Here is a 22,529-nt window from a genome sequence, read left to right as displayed (position 1 = left end):
ATAGTGTCAATTCATAACCTGTCAGTCGTGCTATAGTCAGGTGTTGAGTCTGTGTTCGGTTTAGAAGGACTTCTACAGAATGTGGAACTTGTACTGTCAGTGGATGTCCTAATACTATTGAGTCGCTTTGTCTGATTGCTAGGGCTGTCGCTGCAACTGATTTTAAGCACGCAGGCAGAGCCTGGGCCACTGGATCTAATGTACTTGAAAAATAAGCGCAAGGCTTATGTGAACCTGCTTGATCTTGTGTGAGGACAGACAATGCTGTACCATCACGTTCTGTAACAAAAAGTGTAAAAGGTTTGCTGTAACATGGTGTCGCTAGAACTGGTGCTTGACATAAAGCTTTCTTTAATTCTTCAAAAGCCTGTGTATGTTCCTGAGTCCAAGGGAGGACAGTCGAAGTCGCTGCCTCCTGTGTTGTCAACTGTATCAGTGGTTTAGCTAGAAATGTATACTGAGGAATCCATTGTCTGCAGTACGAGGTGAGGCCTATAAAGGCCCGCACTTCCTTTTGTGTCTTGGGTTGTGGTAACTGTGCAATTAACTGAACTCGATCAGGTGTGAGCTGTCTTCCCCACTTGGACAGCAAGTGCCCAAGGTACACCACTTGCTGAACACAGAATTGCAGCTTCGAAGGAGACACCTTGTGTCCCTTGTCGGCCAGAAAATGTAAAACTGTCAGTGATGCTTGTTCACATTCGGGTTCACTTCGTGCGGTGATCAGCAGATCATCGACGTACTGGAGTAAGGCAGTGTTAACTGGCATTTGGATACAGTCAAGTTGTCTTTTCAGTGCTTGGCTATAGATGCTGGGGCTTTCTGTGAATCCTTGAGGTGCGCGTGAAAATTTGAAGCTTCGGCCATTTAAACTGAATCCAAAGAGATATTGGCTCTCTGGATCAATGGGTACACTGAAGAAGGCGTTCTTGAGGTCAATTACAGTAAAGAACGTCGCTTCTGAATCAATAGCAGTCAATAAGGATGAGATGTCGGGAACCACAGGATACTGTGGTACAATGCATTTATTCAGTTCTCGTAAATCAATCACCAGCCGATATACTGGTGGTGCATTGGGATCAGTACGTTTAAGAATCGGAATGATAGGGGAATTACAGATATTGGAGTCGGTTTCTACGACCACTCCTTGGGCAATGAGCTCTTCAATGATTTCCAGTAAAGCCACTACAGCATCGGGCGGTAACTTGTATTGTCTGATTCGGGGTAAAACAACTCCTGGTTTGAGTGTTACACGGTATGGTGTAATGTGCATACAACCTACATCGGTTGGGCCTTGTGCCCACAGGTGTTTCGGTACATTTTTCAATCTGACATCAAACTCTCGTAGTACATAGTGACCTTTAAAGTCACGTAGGAAAAGTCTAACTCCTTCCGGAGAACAACATATCACTGCTCCTAGAGCCTTCAGTGTCTTGATACCTAGCAAGTTTTCTGGACATGACTTCATGAGTAACAGGTCTGTAACACGTGATAATGGACCTACTGCTAGGGGGACAGGTTCTGATACTTCATTTACAATAGGCTGTCCTGAAAAACCAAGGGAAACATTCTGTGAGCCTGAGAGGGGTGCCCCTGGAACTTCGTCATGACTGATCGTTGTGCGACTTGCCCCTGTGTCAATTAAAAACTTTCTGTCTTTTCCCAATACTTGACTATGTACATAAGGACCCTCTTGATCTACAGGAATCTCAATAAGAGGCAAGCCAACCTCCCTCTCTAGGCTGTTTCATGTGTATCGCTGATAATCGGGATAATCAGATTGGGCATACTGGTACATCTGCTGCGAAACTTGCTGCGTCGCGGCAATGGGCTGTGGCTGTGATACCGCTACGGTCTGTACTGTATGTGGTGGAGCATGCATAGGCTGTATATTCTGTGAAGTCTGTTGCTGGACCTGGTCTTGTCTAGGCTGACGCGGTCTTTCTTTAGTTTTACCTGTTGATATATTGTGTTTCAGGACGGGGCATTCGTTTACGTAGTGACCTGGTTGTTTGCAATAGTTGCATGTCCCTTTAACAGGAGCTGCTGAATTACTTGTCTGGGTCACACCCTTTTTCTGACCGTCGGCTGGAACCGACTGGGCCACTAGCATTTTCATTTTCGTGTCTTTCATACGTCTCTGTTCGTGATCTTGTTCTTCTCTAATTCTGTTCTGGTGATAGTGTAACATTTGTAACATCTGGGATGGCGTATTTGCTTGCCATGTACTTTCGACTTTATATACACGGTTCTTAACTTGTGTCAGGGAATTCTCGACTAATTTTGTTACAAAAAGGTGCGGGTATGACTCGCTACCTGGTTTCAGGCCACTATTTATAATGAAACATTTCTCGAATCTTGAATAGAAGTCACTAGTATCTTCATCGTGTTTCTGTTTACAGGCTGAGATTGCGTCCCAGTCTTCCTTTTTAGTTGTCAGTAATCTTGGAAAAACCTGTACTATTAAACCTGGTAATGCTTTAGCTTTGTCCCCAAGGCCTAGCCCTGGAGTACGACCTATTTCCTCGTCTTCTATTTCAGTCCAAATAATCTTTTTGTCTCCCACCTCCCATTCTTTTTCCTTGAGTTTCTCGTAAATGCCCGTGGGCAACAGTACTTTTAACAGTTTCATAATATCCGTATACGTGTAATCTCCCATGAGTAACATGTCCTTAAGTTCTCGGTGAAAACCTGCAGGGTCTTTATCGTGACAGGGTACTAGTTTCTTCATTACTAACAATTCCAACTTTGTTAAAGGTGTGTACACAAATACACGTCTTAGGGTATTATCGTTATTCATAACTGGGTGTACTTCTCGTAAAGGATTCTGCCTGTCAAAATGAAACATTTTTCTTTCTGGGGGCGGAGCTGGAACATATTGTGGGCCTAAGAAAGCGTTATATCTGTGCCGTTGTTCTAGAATTATTTGAATTAACCTGGTACTTAGGCCTCTCCATCTGTTCATAAGTAGTGCTTCTAATGTATCAGGTAAGGGACCTGGATCAGAATGTTGATGTCTGTATAACGTGATGAGATGCTGAATCATGTACATACCAGCTAATTTCTGCTCGTCTGGGGAAAGATTCAAAAATGTCTGTGCTACTGTATCATCATTATATGTGCTAGAATTGTCAGCCCATAGTACTGCTGACCGGGCTAGTTCTTGTTCATCCATAGAATTGAGTACATGGTACCCCATTCGTTCTTGAAGAATTTTATCGGTAACTTGAAACAGATATTCAGGAGAACTCGTTTTTGAGATGCCAGAGAGAAAAACTCTCTTGCTTTCTGGACGAATGCCTTTCTTTAGGTAATTTCCCTTTCCTACATACGCTATCATTTCTTTAGCCGTGTCAGATTCCTCTGGTTCGTCCTCCTCGGATGAGTTATTCCTGTCGCTATCTCTTTCCTTTTCTTGTTCCTTTTCGTGTATTTCTATTACTGCTTTTCTGATTCTTCTGTACATACTTGCTATACAACTCTGTTTATCATGGTTTCCATCGGCTATATTCTGACCCCACTTGTTTAGTGCGTCCATCTCGTCTTTGTCTACTCCAGGCCTGTCTCGTTCTCTTATTAAACAATTTATGAAGAAACGTAATATACAACCTTGAGTGTCAGCTTTCTGGTGAGCCAGGGCCTCTTTAATACTGTCAGGATCTTCCCCAGTCTGGACAAAATGATATATTCTATCTAGGTGTTCAGTCATTCCTGGGAATAACACTAAGTAATCTGTAACTTTTCGTAAGCGTAGAGATGCTAACAACATTCTATCGTCTTTACCGGGTACTGGATCGTATCTGCAAATTGGAAGGGGTTCTTTAAGCATGTCGTAACTTGGTGTTCGGGGTGTACGTTGCTTTAATACGTCCCTAAGGTTTAATCTGTGTGTTTGCGGCGGGGTCTGGTAACCTCGTGTTGCACCTCCTGAGGCAGAGGCTTGAGCATGACTTGTCTGTGGAGTGTGTGTGTGTAACTGAACTTGTCTTTTACCAGGATCAGGCCCGAACGGATTCAGTGTATTAATCTTAGGTGTAGGAAGTGGTGGAGGAACAGGTAGAACAGGTTGTCGGACGGGTGAACTTTGTTGCGGTACGGGCTGGGCATTGTCTGGGAGTGGGTTGCCACCACCGTCACCGTCAGTAGGCGGTACATTGGTACGTGAATTGGTGTAAGCGGGAGCTACATCGTCTAGATAGGAAGTAAGGAATATGTCTTTGGTGGTCCTGTGACTTACTTTAGTTGGAACCAATGGTGGCGGCAGATCTTTCGGTATTTCTGGAGTGGCCTTAGGCAAACCCTCGGCCACTAAATACATGCCATTGGCAAGAGTGTTTCGCATGCGGTCTACTTGTTCTGCTTTTACTCGGATACCTTCAATAACTAATTCATTTTCTCGGACCTCATCTGACTCTTCTCTATGTTTTTCTGCTTTTCGGAGTGCTTTTTCTGTACGTTTATGCGATTCTTTACGCCACAATTCTATGGCATCTTTCTGGGATTGTCTGGCTTTCTTTTTCCATAGCGCTTCCTCTACTCTCATGATGCACTCGGCATCCCATGTTCCTGTAGCAGCCCCACCTGTGTCTCTCTTCTAGGTGCTTGGTATAATCGGCCCATAAATCTAGATACAGTATGGCATCTAAGCCATGCTTGTGGTACATAAAATTTCCAGGAGTGTCCCTAGGGGGGACAGGAATTTCTTCCTCTAGTATCCCTTTCCTAGTTCCTATCTGTCTTAATTTATTGAAAAACGGCATCTTGTTACTTGGTACTGGACACTCGATACTTGTTACTGACTCTGAACACAGCTAGTTATACAAAAACACAGTAATGTACATCAAACAGTCACTCATACCACGACATTAATCACATGAAACATTTTGAACACATATGGACTACCCTTGAACTCCAGAAAACGAGAACAAAAATCGAAACCTTGAATACTTTATATACTGCTAAACAGTACAGATACACTGCCAAGAACAGTGCAAGAACTTGAATGCCTGATGTACTGCTAAACAGCACAGATACACTGTCTAAAACAGTGCAGACCGTGTTTGTGTACCCAAACCCGTCTTTACCGGATACATAATAATGCACCTGTCTAGATGCGTCCCCAGCAACGGTACTCACCGGGAAGCACGGAACAGAAGGCCTCGGAAAAACTCGACTGGACTGGACCGGACTGGACTCGACTCGACTCGATACGTGAATACTTCGGAACTGGTGGGCCTCTTGACACCTCGGACCTTGCTTCTTTCGGCTAGGCTCTGGTCGGGATCCTCCGCACTCCTCACCGCCTCGTCTGGGTGCTGATCGCAGTCTCCGTCACCTCCGTAGGCCTGAGGGAGATACAGGAAATCCTGCGGGTACGCGTAGTTGTCCGTCTTGACTATGGCAGGGGGCAAAGGTTGCAACGCACCAACCGGCGCGTGGGGTGGGGGAGGGGTCCCTATTCGGGCGCCAAATTAATGTGGTAAATATTTAATTACCGTCCTAATTTCTATGCAGGTAAGTACTTATAAAATAACTCAATCGGAAAGAAAGACGCAGAGTCCGTGGTGTTAGAGTTCTTAGGGGTTTTATTCCTTAAAAAGGAATGGTTCTTGAACCGGATATCGGATTCCTGACACCACTGGGGTTCAGGAAGGGATAGAGCATACTTTATTGACAATACATAACTTTTATACTTAATGCACATAATGGAAATCAATACAGAAGGCGTAACAGCTGAGAGAAACAAGATAAGAGCACACACGTGTTAGCAATACGTAATCAGAAGGCGTGAACTAGGGCGTACACAGAGGTGTGTGCTAGAAACGTCACAAAAAAGTGTCACAAGTGGGTGTGTACATAGCAGAAATCTTGCAATGTCAGCGGAAATCTGAGGTCTGGATGCGCGCGCAGCTGCATGACGTGGGATTGACGTGAAGCTGGAGGGTGCAGGGGACTTGACATTTACACTAGAGGAAAGAGACAGAAGTCTGGCATGTCAGATCAACTCGTTCCTATATCATATCTGATATCTGATGTTTGGGAACCATATTATCTAGAAGGAAAGGTCTCTTGGGCAGAGGCTATCCTATACTTGACTATGAATGCGTGCATATGTGCCTACGTGTCTGAGTGTAAAGCGAGGGGGCCATGGGCCTACCATGGTAACGGGAGCTATGAATTACTTGCATGGAGACAGAAAGGCCGGGCCCTTTGCTCTGTAGCTGAGGGGTTGTTTATCTATTCTGCTGGACTGGAATGTGTTTTCGGGAAGCTGAGCTTGGCTATGCTGATAACGTGAAGGTAAAATACTGTCTTTGGCAAGCAAGCAGACCGAGCCAGGCTCCGCTCGCCTCGCAGGGAGTAGGACAGAGTTCACGGGGGGGCATCCCACGTTGCAGTTTCAGGAGGCAGAGATGACTTTGAAAAGAGGCTCGATGACAGAAAACAGGGCCTAGCTCGCACAGAGCCAGGAATACGTGAAAGTGCACCATACAAAGACGGTGGCAAGGCATACTTAGGAACGGAATATCCGACCCATTCAGGGTGGATCTGAAAGAGGACATGTTAACGTTGGACGCAAATGTATTTGCGTCTTCATAGCTGGCACAGGAGGGAAGTTACATGCACTTTAAGCTCGTACATGGAGACGGTGGGGTACACGTTAGGGAACATTTCTTGACCATAAAATTTATATTTCCTCACATCCATCCAGCCATTTACCTATACAGCCATCCTTTCACTTACTGATTCATCCATCCAGTCACTCATCTTTCCACCATTTCACCCGTTAAGTCATCCATTTACCCATACTCTTTCTCTTTCAATTCCCCTTTCACTTAGCCATCCATCCTTCCATCGACCCACCCATCCATCTACTCATCCACTCAAGAATCCATCCATTGAACTTATCATTCACCCATCCTTTCACTCATCCATCCATTCTTTCTCTCATCCATCCACCCTTTCACTCCTTCACTCATCTATCCATCCTTTTGTCCACCTATCCACCCTTTCACTCACTCATCCAGCCTTACATCCACCCTTTCCCTCATCCGTTCAACCATTCACCCTTTCACTTATCAATTCATCCATCCACCCTTTCACTTATCAATTCATCAATCCATCCATCATGTCACTCATCCCTCCATCCATTCTCTCACCCGTCATCCACCCTTTCACTCATCCATCCATCCATCCATCCATCCATCCATCATTTCACTCATCCATCCAGCCATCCATCCACCTATTCCTTCACTTACTTACTCACTCACCTTTTCACATTAATTATGAGGCCCATCAAGAACTCCACCCTCACTGTAGTTCCTAAAGCAAGGGGTGGGGTGGGGCAGGGTTCACTATGCCCCTGCACGTAGGCAATCTGAAAAAGTGGAAGGCATGAGTCATGCATGATGCACAGGCCTTGAAGTGGGGCGAATGTGACATGATGTTGTTTCCAGAGCTTTATGTGGGATGAAAAAACTAGGGGGTTCTCTTCAAAAGGGTGTTTGATGTAACAAAATGTGTGCCTTAAAACACATAAGCTAAAAATCTGTGCTTAATATAATGTGCCGCCCGACTGGTATTTTTATTGCTTGTGTCATTGCATCCAGATATATAATACAACAAGTAACGTTACACTTTGAACAAGTAACGTTACACCTACAACAAGCCAGAACTATTGGCTTTGTCCATGGTTGTTAGTTGCATAAAATAAAAAAGCAGCAACCATGGCTGCTATACTATAACTATAATTCTTTCCTTTAAACTTCTTTCACCCCTTCCTAAAATGAACTGGATTCTCACCTAGTAGCAGCATTGGCGTATTTGCACATTCCTTCCATGTGACAGAATGCCCTGCCCGGGACTGATGCAGGAGGAGGCCACCACATGCTGTGCCAGCCCAGACTGATCCATTGTCATTCTGTAAGTGGCAATCAGCCCCACACAGAATGACAATGGGCGGGGTGGGGCTGCTCTTGTGCTCAGAGGAGTGCGAGGCGGCTCCATCAGGGGGCTGAGGCCTCTCGCAGGGGAACAGGTCTGTTCCCTGCAATGCCCAAAATTACGAACAAAAGGCGTCCATAAAAAGGATCCTCATGGACAATGGACGTGAGGTCCAATTTACGGACTGTCCCTGAAATTTACGGATGGTTGGTCACCCTAGCCTTGCACATTCTCAGTGGATTTAGAAAGCCTGTAGATGTCAGTTTAACGCGCATGCGCTCCTTTCCTACTTGCACAGCGAGAAAGCAGAAGTTCCTGTTTGAGAGAGTGGGCGTGTTACTCGAGGGCAGGGGGTAGTGGCTGAGGCCGCCCAAACAGACAGTATTAACAACAGTGGGCAAGCCACTCCCCCCTGCCCTCGAGAAACACCGCCCACTCTCCCTGTTCTCTCTGTATGCTGCAGCATACAGAGAGAAAATGACGTGGATGGGGCAGCGGCCGCACCAATCACAGCGCTGCGCTGTGGTGGAGGGTAGGGAGGCTGCCTGCAGCCTTCCTGTTGACGAGCAGCACCCTGGGAATTCCAAACGCAGGACGGTGGGAGTCGGGAGTCTGGAGTCTCGGAACTTAAAGGCGGGAAGCAGGTAAGTTTGAATTTTATTATTTATCACACCTCCCCCATCCCCTCAGCAGCGCGACAACACCATTTCCACCCCCACCCCCACCCCACCCGCCCATAATGCCGGCCGCGACTGCTTACAGCCTTTTCATGCTCAGTGCTGCCAGGTGCATTATCCTCCCACAGGACTAGAGAAGCCACTGCCACCAACCCGCATTAATGTCTGGCTCGCCTCTTCCATTTATTGTGTTGTGTTTGGCCTGAAAAACACGTCTTGGTATCATGGGGTCACGGTGAACAATCCTTGTGTTAGCTCATGCTTTCTTTAGTATTTTCACATAGAGGTGTATTACTAAAACTAACAGAATACAAGTTATCGACCTCAGAAAGATGAAATCAAAATTACAGGATTCAAACTTTTGGCCAGATGTGAGCTGGGCCACCCAACGATTTTACTATGCCAACCAAGTCCCTTTTTCCGGATTTTTAATGTAGTAAAGCAATCTGCGGTCATGCATTACTCCGTAGGAAATCATTATGGCAGCTATAAGCAGGTTTTAAAGTGCTCTCTTCTTTTGATATATGAAGTATGTACTGGGGAAAATACCAGCTTTCAGAGATGTTCCTAATGGTTCTACCGGCCTGGACTTCCAAGGGGGTCATCATCAGTGCGGACCCCTGAAATGACTGCAGCCTTGTAGGTCCTCTGCTGGGCCTCCACAGCCCCTACCACCCCTCAACACACTGCAGGACTCTGCTTGAGAGTGTGGGTGCAGGGAGCGTTTAGTTCTGCTGCAGCCTGGGGTCTGTGTGCGTATATGGGGCCTCATTTATGACTTTTTGCCACAGGGAAGCGCAGCAGGCCTTCCTGCTGCGCTTCCCTACGGCAAAAGAAAAGGGCAGAAATGCGCCGTATCTATAAGATACGGCGCATTCCTGTCCTTTTTCCCTCCGCCGGCGCACAATGGGCTGCCTGCGCCAGCGCAGGCACCCTTGCACAATGGTGCAAGGGTGCCTGCGTTGCGGGGAAGATTATATTTGTACAGGAAGGGAAACCTTTCTGTTCAAAAATAATCACAAGAGGCTTTTCCTCTTTCTATGTGCGCTGCAGAATGCAGCCCACATAGAAAAAGGAAATACGAAGAGAAATAAAGACATTTCTCCCTGTTGCGCCTCCCTTACGCCTCCCCTGGGGAGGCGTAAGCTTTTGGCACTGCTTCAGAGTTACGATTTCTCGTAAATCTGGGCAGTGTCAAAAGGCCATGGATGTTGCTGGGAACGCCCCCAGCAACACCCATTGCACGCCCCTTTAACGCAGTACACTGCGTTAAAGGGACTGATATTTATCAGGCAGCAGTACGCCACAAAAACTGGCGTACTGCTGCCTGATAAATACCACGCAGGCTTCTGCGCCATGGAACTTCATGAAAAGTGAAGTTCCGATGGCGCAAGGGGCCTCATAAATGAGGCCCATGGTGTGTGGGGATGATGGTGAATATTGTGACTGTGTACAATTGCAGAGTGTGTTGCGTGCGTTTGAGTGCAGGGCAAGCAGTGCGCAGGGTGAGTAACGAGAGCCCACTGGTCGAGTAGTAAGATTGTACGAGTGAATGGTGTGGTTATGTGAGCACCGAGTGAGTTGTGTGACTGTGTCAATGCACTGGATGAATGGTATGCCCTTGTGAGTGCAGGGTGAGCGGGATTCTAATGTGAGTGTAGGATAAGTGAAGCAGTGTGTGATTGAAGGTGAGTAAAGCAATGTGTCTGTGTGGGTGCAGGCTGAGTGATGTATCACTCTGCATGAGTTAGATTATGTGAGTTTATTTGTACCTTTTTTTTCAACCCCTCCCCACTGTTTGATGAAAGGTTGCTCACATGCACTTTATACTCAACTCAAACCTTTCTGCCACTGGGGTCCAATCATAATGCAGCCCGCCCCAGACACAGAGATCCTCCGTCCTGAGAGCGCAGGCAGGCCTTGGTAGGAACAGGCACAAAAGATATTTAAAAACAATTCCACCCAGTGCGAGATGGCGCCCTCTAGCCGGGATCTGTCTCATTAGGACGCAAATGAGTAATGCTTAGACATTAGATTTTTGCTAAGGATGTCAATAAGAAATGAAATCCTACCGAGCGGTTCCGAGGACCCATCTACTCTCTGTTCTGGTTTTCCACCCAGTGAAGAGATTCCTCGCTGCTTCCTTCCCTCACGCACAGGCACGTGGTTAACAACAAATTGCGCCACTGGGGCGAAGCAACGCAAGTATGTAATTAAACCGATGCACTCTTTGCAAACAGATACTTATAACACCAGCCCCACCATGTGCTGCGCGCGGCGCTCAGTGGTACATATTTATCACTGAAATTGAAAAGGGATTACTGGCATAAATCATGTGTGTAAATCTTGAATATACAGCGCAACCAAGGAATCTAGGCTTAAATTACACTCCTGACACGCTGAGTAAATGTACGTTTACATATGATTTGTAGCAAGTGATGGGAGAACAATTCAACTGCGTTTGCCAAAACATGTCAGTTAATTATCAGGTTTGTCTTAATGAAACTCTGAGAATAAGTATCAATTATTATCAGTGAAAGGTGGTGCTTCCTGAATTCTTCAGGGGGCCATGAATCACGAGCCGAGCACGCTGCAGCGGTGGTACAAGTCTCTCCACCCTTCACTTCCTCAGGTATCACCAGATCATCTTAAAAAAATCTGTTGCAATCATTCAGTTTCTGTTTCCCCACCCTTTTGTCACCTCAGTGAACTAGAGGTGTCGGGTTCTAGTAAGCGCAGTGGGCTGGTGGGGCGGGACATGGAAGGGGGGGTAAGTCGACAGACGATGGAATAGGTAAAATTAAATAAATAAAACCTATTCTGTTATCTGTCGACTTCCCCTCTACCCGCCCCACCCCGCGCCACCGCCTAATAGCGCTTACCTGCACTTGCCACGACTGTATTGAACCTCATCCATTATCAAGAGCTGCAGGGGGATAAGAGACAGGTGGAGTTGTTACAAGAATATGGATTCTATCATTTGGTCACAGGAGCCATGGTCCCCCAGCAACGGTGACTTTTGCAGGTTGGAAGACCTAACTGGTCCTATGGGCCATGCTTGACCACAGGGTTTAAAACTGCAGGTTTACCTTTAACCTCAAGTGAACAGAGGCTGCTGCGATAGGCTGGAATAGCATCTACTGCACTGTATAACTCCAATTGACAGTGACCTGTCCCACATAAAGAACAGATTCTGAAGATGCGAGCCCTACTCTGGTGCTCCTAGGAGCAGTCTCTATGACATACCAGATAGCCCGGTTCTCAGGCTTCCTAGGCTGATGGTTCTCAGCAAGAGAGAAAATAGACACCTCATGTTTTTGGTTGGTATATTTATAAGATATTCTTTAACAATGATTGTAGTAGGGAATATTGAATCCCACATTTTGACACAACAGGATATTGTTCAGAAAATACAGATTAAAGAAATATCGAAAGGTAAGTGCAGACAAGGCGGTAAGTATTTACTACTATTACCTATACATCCTCTTCCTGGCTTCTGTTCGAACAGGAAGCACCCAGGCTCCCCTAAGCCAATCACAATGCTGCAATGCAGCACTGTGGTCGGTCCGAGCACCATGGTTTGGCGCTCAGATGGGGACCGGGGGCCTGGGCATGTTCTCTACCCAGGTTGTAATGCAGCCTGGGTGGAGAACATGCAAAGTGTGCATGATTGTTTGGCCAGTAGACACGGCCGGCCAACCATTCATGGGCATTTAGGAGGGTGCCACCACTACTCCCCCCTGCTCTGCTTAGCCCAGCCCAGCCCCACAAAACTGCCTCACCACGTTGATATCATTTAATTTTTCCTTTTTTGCAGTGCTGGAAGGCAGTGGGGCGACGCTGAGGAGACGCCCCTGCTACTACATTGTAGTCACAATTCTACCACACAAGAATGCACTCACAGACATACACGCACACCCATGCTGTAACAGAAAACAGTGAACAATCAGCTGGAGCTAAGCTTGGCAGTCCAGTCACAGCTACCACTGGAGGCTCAAAGGACTGAATTCATAAAGATTTTGCTGTCAGTTGGTGTGACTTATTGACTGTCGTATAAAACCTTTTCTCAATTGCAATGCCTGTTATTCACAAAGTCACAGGCTTAGCAACTGTAGAGAGGCAAGATTAAATGTACTGACAGTACATTGCAAATTGGAAATGACTTTCCACCTCTCAACGTGCACTTTGCACCTTATTGCAACTCAGAAGGAGGAATGGGCATGAAAGGGGTCTCCCCCTAATCCCGTTGAATTGCTTTGCAGTGTATCATTAATTCACAGTCGTAATTGTGGTTGCAAACCATTCATTTGATATCAGCACCCAAAGGGGAATCGCACCCATCCATATATTGGAAGGAGCCAGGCACGTTGTGCTTACACCTATGTCAAAGTGGGCAGAAGGATAGGAATCTTCCCACCTGCTCCCCAAGGCGATGTTCCTATAGACTGATTAATTTATTGAATTATCACAGTTAATTAAAACCATTGCAATAAAATGTCTCCATAGCGTCTTTACCACATTAAAAACAAAGTGAAGCATACCATCAAATTCGTACCACATATTTCTTATAAGACAATCTGATAATTACTGTTATGATCACAGGACAAGCTTCAAAATCAAGGATAAAATGAGCCTTATGGCTCAATTTGTTGAGGAGACACTAGGGCAAAGTGCAAAAATAGTCTGTGAGGAGTTTTTGGGAAGGAGGGACCAGTTGAGCAGAGTCAGGGGAGGGACAAAGCACGTTGTTCAAGAATCTCATATATTTTCCAGACCTTGCAAGCAATTGAATATCTGAGGAAGTAAAACAAAGAGCAGATGCCTCCCAACATGTGCTGAAGCCCCTTTTAAGATATACGTTTTTTAGGAGAAGTCTTCTAGGAGTGTCATGGGCTGGACAACTGCACAGAAGATGCAGCCATGATTCAGACCTGTAATTGCACCTATAGGAAAAACACCAAGCTGAGATCTGAGGGAAAAAAGGATGTGAAGAGACAGATACGTCAACAGTATGCTTGGATCTGTTTCGTTGCAGGGGAATAACCAAGTATCAATGGCTCTTTTATCCTTCACCAGCAAAGCAAAAACAGGGAGCTCTAGTGTAAGAATTGGCAAATATAAGCCATGTGCATATTACAGAAGAGACAGTATTATTGGGACAGCGAAAGGTGCTTTGCATGGCTTTGGAAAGCCTCGCTCTTGCATAAATTTCAACATAGCAAACTCTGAAGATTTTTGTCTCCGCCTCATCATACAAGACAACGATGTGTGGGCACTGGAGGCCATTTTGGGACACAGATTGCAACCAGAGAAGGGCTGTGGAGTTTGGTGGGGACACCATTTGCACCGCCCTCATTGAGCATGACTACCTTCAGCTTGCTAGGCTCTATACGGCCAACACCGATGGCAGCAATATAATTGTGGTGGTAACACATACCTTTTTATCCGTCTCTGCCTAGGGGAGTCATGTATTTCCATGTCTCGCATTGTTAAATTGGTCTGTCAGTTCCTGCAAATAGGTCCTTTACCAATCTCGGTGTGATTTACTGTTTTGTGTGTATACATTATTTCTGCGAATAGTGAATGCGTGCATGACATCTCGGTATTAGCAAAACTGGAATCCATCTTTTCCCCGCATCCCAGTCGTATCTGCAGTGGTGGCTGTCACAGGTAAGAGTGGTAGGGCAGGGCGAGGTGGGAAGGTGGAGTCAACATACAACAGGATAGGTAAAATGAAATAAAAAAATATACAACTACTTACCTTGTCGCTGATGCGACAAGGTAAGTGTAAGTGGTTTTATTTATTGTTTTATTTAATTTTACCTATCCCGGCGTGTGTTGACTCCCCCCCACACCTCCTGCTCCACACCACTGCTCTTACCTGTGCCAACCGCCACTGGGTATCTGAGATGGAGGGCAGAAAGCCCTGCAGAGCAATGGGAACTGTAGGGATCCTCAGGTACATTCCAGAGATACTTTGTTGTTTGTCAGAGTTGTGGGTGAGGACAGGAAGAGACATCTGGCCCCTCGGAAGCGCAGGGAGAATTATCTGCCCTTTCCTTCCTCATTGTTTACTCGAAGGACTAACAGTGGCAGGTTAACGGGCAGTTCAGTAGCACAGCCTCCCTTTCTTTTCTACCGTTTTTCTTAGTCTCCCTTAATAAGACACTCCCATATCCACCCCACCTACCTTCTAACACCTGATGACAAATGCTATGGCTGGATCAGTCTGAGTGGAATAAGCAAAAGCAGGGGTGCTTTAAACCAGTCTCAGAACTGACTGTTGGAAACACAAAGGATGTCTGTAACCTCTTTATAAACTTGAGATAGAACCATCCAGACAGGGTGTGAAGAATGCTCTGCCAGAATCTGGGGTCTTCAAAGAGAGAAACCGTTTGTGATCCAGGGTTTGAGTAACTATTACGGATTCAACTTGACTGGTTCAGGACTATAAACTGGGGGAATTCTGCCAGCCTCCCATTAGAAGCTGCCTCCATCCAGATTCAAGGGAGAGACCTGATCCATTGGTGAGGAGGGCATTTGAGGAGCCCTTGCTTGAGGAAGGTACTGCTCAGAGGAAGGCCGCCAATAGACTAATGAAATGAAATGAAATGTAATTCGTTTTTTTTTATAGCGCACTCCTACCCTCAGCCCCGTAGCGCTTGGACCGGGTGAACAGAACAACAACCAGGCTGTACAATTAGTGAACGAGAAAAGTTGTCAAAAGTCTGCGGAACATTTGTAGATCAGATTCGCTGCGCAAAGTGGGTGGCAGAGAATTCCAAAAGGTACCAGCCTTCCATGAAAAGGAGTGACCTCCCCATCTGGCTTGTCGTACTTTCCATGAGATTGCAGGAAAGGCTGTGCTAGAGAGTAGGTTGCTAGGAGCGTGGTAAGGAGTCACTAAAGAACAACTCATAGCAGGGCCTGAGTGCCACATAGCTGTGTGGGTTATGCTCATCGCCTTAAATCAAATCCTGGCCTGGATTGACAGCCAGTGAAGCTTCTTCAAGGCAGCTGACCCCGACTGTCTCCGAGGAAGCTCCAAAAGTACACGGGCCGCGCAGTTCTGGGTCACCTGCAACTTTTTAAAAGTAGCCATTGGTGCACCCATATACAGGGAATTCCCGTAGAGGAGGTGGAACAAGATGAGAGCCTGCACCATAATCCTATGAGCCTGAAAAGGGATAAGAGGCTGAATTTTTCTCAACAGCGTCATCAGGTCAAAGCAGGTGGTGGAGAGCTTGATAGTTTGATGATTGAAACAGAGAGTGCTATCATGCCACACTCCGAGACTCTTAATCTGGTCTTTCGGTACCGGCATAGTTCCCAGACAGGTCAGCCAGCCTAAAGCTGCTCTGGGTGACGGGGACTTACCCAGGAACATCAGTTCAGTCTTTTCCCTGTTTAACTTTAGATGAGAAAGTGCCATCCAATCGGCTACCACTTCTAGGCAGCTGCCCAGAGTGCTGGATGATCCCTTAGGGTGGTTAAGAACAACCACCAATTGGGTATCATCTGCATAGGTGACAATTTTGATGCCCGAGAGAAGCACTATCCCAGCTAATGGCTCCATATAGATATTAAAAAGCGTGGGGCTCAGGGAAGATCCCTGAGGAACCCCACAGCTAAGGGGCCATAGTTTAGATTGAGTAGCACCCTCCGAGACCTGAAAAAATCGGTCTTTCAGAAAGGATTGCAGCCAGGTAAGAGCCAGACCTGTCACCTCAAGATGTTTTAGTCGGGAGAGCAGGATGTTATGATCCACAGTGTAAAAGGCGGCACTGAGGTCCAGCAAAATAATTGCTGCAGTGCCGCCTTGGTCCAAATACCTCCGAGCGCCCTCTGTCACTGCTAAGAGGGCTGCTTCCGTCCCAAGCTTAGGACGGAAACCTGCTTGGGAATCATAGAGTAGATTGTCAGACTCCAGGTGATGAACCAAGATGGTATTGATATGTTTCTCAAGCAGCTTGCCCAACCATGGAAGGAGAGAAATTGGACGGTAATTGGCCATGATGGAAGGATCCAGATTGGGTTTCTTCAATAATGCTCTAACTTGGGCCAATTTCCATGCCAACGGCACCTATCCTGAGGTGATGGAGGCATTTAGAACATTCAGGATCACTGGCCGAATTACATCCGTGACTAGCATAAGATGGCGTGGAGAGGCTGGATCAATAGGAGAACCAAATGTTACTCTCAACATTAGTGTGTTTTATCTCGACAGCTTTAGAGGAAACACGGCCACGCGAGAATCTCCAACATAGGACTATTGATGAAATCCTATAAAAAGGGTGAAGGAAGGAGCACCGCAGAGTGTTGCCTTGCATAAATTAAGACGTGCAAGTAAGAGAATAACTGCCCAGGTGAACATTACACTGACAAAGTTAGTGAGATAGCACGATTTATCTGCAAAATCGCTGATCGAGAGGGAAAAGAACACATTCCTCACAGGAAAGACTACCTAGAGAATTTTAAATCGGAATACAAGTGACATTGGAATAAACCCCTGGGCTACTAGTGGAGTTTACTAAGATCATTGTCTTTTAATTGTCCTGAGGAAGGTGGTGCAAATATGCAAGTTCCACCGAAAAGCGTCGACATGTATTAACCTTTGTGGTTTTTTAAACATTTTGTATCTTGTTTGTATGATAATTTGTTTTAGATTGATGATTTTATTTGTGACAGCCGCTTACACACTGGAAAACGATTGCAAAAATCTGACTGTTACTGGCAGATGTCCTTTTTAGAAAAATATATATACTTTTTGTAATAAAACACTAAATGAAATACATAAACCTTGGCAACGTTATGCTTTGACTAATGTTTAGATTGTAAGTGCTTTTTGTGGTTCTACTTACTTGTGGGCTATTGATAACTATGTGGAATGCTTGTTGTTAGGTTTTACCAGTAGCGAATTGATGTGAGCAGGATAATTGCAATAGATTAATTGTGAGACAAAATTTATCTCAGATACCACCAAGGGAATCTTTTTGTTTTACTTGTGTACTTACCCTGTTCCCTTGGGGCTAAAGGGTTACTCTCCTTTCTGAGACAGTGTGTTCAGTAATGCCTCATCGAGCAGAGGGAACTCCATTAAAAGACACTGTGGAATCAGAGGACTACTCTCCGCACCAAGAAGAAAGGAATTACCATGTGGAGAGGTAAAAGAATGGAAAATGAGTTGAATTTTTTGATGGAAATATTCAGCGTGCTTATCACAACGATTTTGAGCCTCTTTAGGATCAGGGAGTTTTTGTGGAGCTCTAATGAGAGATTTAGCAATCCGAAAGATCTCCCTAGGCGCGTTGGCTGCTGCGCTAATCCTGCCCTCATAGAATACTGATTGTGCAGTTTTAATTTCCGCCTTATAGTTCCTGATTGCTTCTCTATAAGCGTTTCTACTGTCAGCTTCTGGAGCCTGCCTCCAACTCCTTTGTTTCAGTTTCCCTTATTTTGATTTGGTTTTTCTATATGAGATTTGCAGACGGATTAAAGAATCTAGCGTGGTCTTATCAAAGCATCGCAATTACTGTTGGCCTTACCAGGGTCTGAAGCAGACAAAGGAGTGGTAGCAGTCAGAGAGGTTTACCACTGGCTGACGGAAAGATTCGGCCATATCCTTTCAGCAGTGGAGCCGAACTTTGCAACATGGGGAAGGCCTAAGTTTCCCATTCCAAGGGAACAAGTAGGTGATCAGTCCATGGGAGGGGGATTGGAGGACCCACATGGAGTTTTAGGTCATTGCTAAACACAGCATCTAGAAGGTGACCCTTAATGTGTGTAGGTTTCAAAGACCTTCTGGACAATTTGGAGAGCTGATAAATTAGACAGAAGATCACTTGCTTGGTAATCAAAGGGGTCGTCTAGATGTATGTTCAAATCTCCGAGAACTGTAAAATTCGCTGGAGATAATGCTAACTCAGCAACAAGGGACGGAAGACTATCGAGAAACGTACCCATCGGTCCTGGTGGCCGATAAAGTAACAGGCCAGAAAAGGTGACCGTAGGAGAAATTTCAAGTGCAAAGCTAAGACTTTCGCAGTCCGGTACTTCCGCAATTGATGAACAACAATGGAAATGATCTTTCAAGATTATCCCTAAGCCCCCACCTCTACCAGTTTTACGATCTGCTCTATGTAATGAGTACCCAAGCTGTAAAATCTGAGTAATGGCTGGGTCAGCCTCATCTCGCAACCATGTTTCAGATAGGAAAAGAGCATCAGGATTAAGATTTTCCAAGAGAAGTAAAATTTCATCATAATGCTTGATAAGGGAACGGCAATTCAAAATAATTTTTTTTATTGGGGGCAAGACAAGACAAGACATACTGAAGCCGACTGCTTCATTCTGGGCAAGGAGCTGCACCGCTCTAATGAGATAGAGACCTGGAAGTCCTGCAGCATCTCTGCAATGTGGACTGAAGCACATTCGCCTGGAATCAGAGAGTACCATATAGCTTGTCACTGTGTCAGTCCCGCCAAAGTGATCAAGCATCAGAGTGGTAGACAATATTGACTGAATCTGGAAAGAACCAAAGTGCCAGAGGAGGTACTTCTCCGATAAAGGAGATTTCAATCAGTCTGAATTATTTACTGGTGCAACACCGTGTGGGCACTTAACTTATTTGAGTGGAGGTGAGCCCTGGGGAAGACCTCAAATATGAAGCTCTATCAGACCATGAGGAACATAATCCAGACATAACCTAAGTTTCACCCAGCACTGACGCTGCCACTGATTTCCCGCACATGCAGGTTCACTAGCTGTGGACTGTGACTGTGTTGGCTGGGGCACGGAAGGACTATGCAATTTCTGCTTTGATGAATGCACCTCCATCTGGAGTGGCACAGCCCCCTCCAACCAATGAATACCACAGGCACTGCCTATGCTATTTAGACAAAAACAAACAAAAGGCATGGTGCAAGCTAAAAGATACCAAAGGGAAAGAACCCCATTCTTTTGGGAAGGTGCACCACCAACATCTGCAAAGACCAGGTCATCTTCCCTGTAAACACCAGCCATTCTAAAACCCCTGGGGGTGATACAAAGACTGTTTTCACTCTGCCCTTGAGTGCCATTCCGAATTGCCCTACCAGCATAGTCCTTGTTATCTCCCAAGAATTGCAAGAATATTACTTGAGAATAGAATAATAATAATAGATCCCCTCTAATGACTATGTAGTGAATTGTGTTGTGTTTAAATATAAATGTACACCCTCTTTTAAGAGAAAGCCCTTACTGGATATTGAGTAGTTAATATCTGCTGGATATTATTGAGCTCTGAGTCGCTAATTTCACGCTGATTCCCTGGGTAGGCCTTGGACTGCTCAGTTTCATTGCCATGTGATTTAATCGCTAAAGAGTGAAAGTGGTGCTCAGTTTTTGGCTCAATAGTAATGATAAGCCCAAGGAAACCAGTGGCTCTTATTGTGACAGTCTCAGTCCAGTAACCTTTATCTGCCCTTGGACTCCTGAATAGTACCCCACAAAGTTCCTTGGCCTACCAATCTCCAGGGTGTAGGAAGCACTGTTGTTACCTCAAACTATCCGCAAATTAGTGGAGAACTCCTGGACACCGAGGAACAATATAAGTCACAGCGGAAACACATTGTCAGGAACCACAAAAAAATATGCACAGAGAGAGATAACTTTGTTTATTCTTCAACAAAATGATATGAGGGAACAAGGAGGTATTAAAGTAACACAATGTAGCGACAGTGATCTAGGTGACAAACTAATCAGATAGTAGAAAAGAGCTTATGCTAAGCAGGTCATTGGCAGGCAACTTCCTTACTTAGCTGAAAGTTTTAAATAATTGCACTGCCTGTGTCAAACCCGACGCAAATGCCCAACCCAGAAGTTATTATCATAAAGCTAGTAGTGGTCTACCTATCATACTAACCAGCCCTGCCTTGACTTCCAAAGATCTCCATTCCTTTGCCTGTGAGTAAAATCCAGTAAGGAGAATGTGGTCTAGTCTGTTGCTTTTTCTGAAGAGCATAGTTGTTACACTGAATCCTAAGAGTGCCACCAACGCAGAAGAGGCCTCCTGACTGGAGCTGGTAGGAGACCATAGGACAACATAGCATTTCAAGCTACTGGATATCATGACAAGCCTTTGCCAGTCTGAGATCATGAACGAAGGAGTCAGGCTCCAAAGAGTGGTCTGACACTTCATAACGCTGCCATGCATTACGTACCGTATCACAGAGATTGATAGCTTACAATGAGTATGAGGTGATATTTTATAATCAGCCATAACCTTGATAATGGGATGTTTGAAGTGACGAAACTAGAGGGCAACATACAAGGATGGAACCCAAAGGTACAGCAAAAGAGTGAAGTGCAAAAGGAACTGTGTAGGGTATGTTATAAGCCAATCAAGCCAGAATAAGCCACTTGCTCTATTCAAAAGGAAGGGGAGTAATTCATCAAGAAACAATGAGTATATTGTTCTATAGACCGGATCAACCTGTCTGTCAATCTGTCAAGTTGTGATAGCCTTGTAGAATTTCAGTGTACGGTACTGATTCTTTTTAATGATTCTTTCCAAAATGTGATCACAAAGAGAGATCCCCGATCTGGAATGACTGTGGAGTTTTAAGGTGCATTCTAAAAAGATGCAGAAGGATCTATGAATGTTCCTAATTTCTTAAGTGCAATAAAGTGTCCTCACCAGGTGAAGTTGCCGGCCACCATCAACAAATTGATGTATTCCTATTATAGGGTAATTCCAATACTTGTTTAGTTTTCTTGTTTAGTTTATTTATTTATGTTTACTGAACACTGAAGGTGTCCACCTAAGTCACAAAACCACCAACACATAAAAAAGATTCTGTTTTGCAAATAAAATAGACACAGAAAAATATTTCTCTGCAGCAAGAGATCAGAAACTCCTAAACAGAATTCAATGATAAAAGAATGTTCAGTAAAAAAGATAGCAGCATATCATACAGTACAAAGTGTTAAATTGTCCTTCGTGCTAGTACAAGAGTTTAGAGGGATAAATAACATAAGATAGTTTTTATACCGTCAAATAGAATCAAAATATAAAAAGTAGAAAGGCCCAATTAAAACAAATATTAGCAACTACTCCCTAGGTATCTCATGTACCTTGATATAAATTTAGAAAGCACGTAAAAAAGTTTAAAGTTCTATGACAGAACATATTGTTAGGGGGGTCATATATAGATTCTACTAATGCTGAGGCCAAAGGAATTGTTAGCTGTAGACATATTCGTCTCATCCATTTCCATCTGCACAACAACAAAGCTGGGCAAATAAATAATACATGATTTACATCTTGGAGACCGTTATTGCACAGATTACAGATCGGTAATGAACCATACCATTTAGCCAGTAGAGGATTTAAAGGGAGCATACCATGCCTCAATAGTAACCATAAGCGGTGAACTCCATGCAGCAAGTTCCAAGAAATATAAGCCTGTACTTTATTTACCAAGCAGGAGTCAATAGCCGGATGGTTACCCTTCTTTAAAATACAAGTTTCCCTATCCCTAGAGAAACTCGTATCCCAAGTGGCCTATTTCAGGGTGGCTTTTAATTGATACGGTGATAAAGTAAAAATCAAGGGCTGGTATAATTGTAGCAAATCAATCACAGTCAATAAGTTTCTAAAGATCATTGACTGTTCTATTAAATCTTTCAAAATTTCGTTTGAAATCATTTCTATATGGGCTTTATTGCTTAGTTTGCCACACACTATTTTTCCTAAAAAGATATATGATTTTACAAGTTCCAAATTTTGGCCGCCTATAAACCATGTAAAGTTTCCATCTTTCGACTTTTTTTCTACTATGCATGCACATCATTTTACTTTTTGATATATTGATTGAATTTTTGGAGTGCCTGCAGACGACTATTTAATCCGTTAGATGATAAAGCAAA

The sequence above is a fragment of the Lissotriton vulgaris genome, chromosome 2_1 (assembly GCF_964263255.1).
Source record: "Lissotriton vulgaris chromosome 2_1, aLisVul1.2, whole genome shotgun sequence".
Lineage (NCBI taxonomy): Eukaryota > Metazoa > Chordata > Amphibia > Caudata > Salamandridae > Lissotriton > Lissotriton vulgaris.
Note: the sequence above shows the minus strand (reverse complement) of the source record.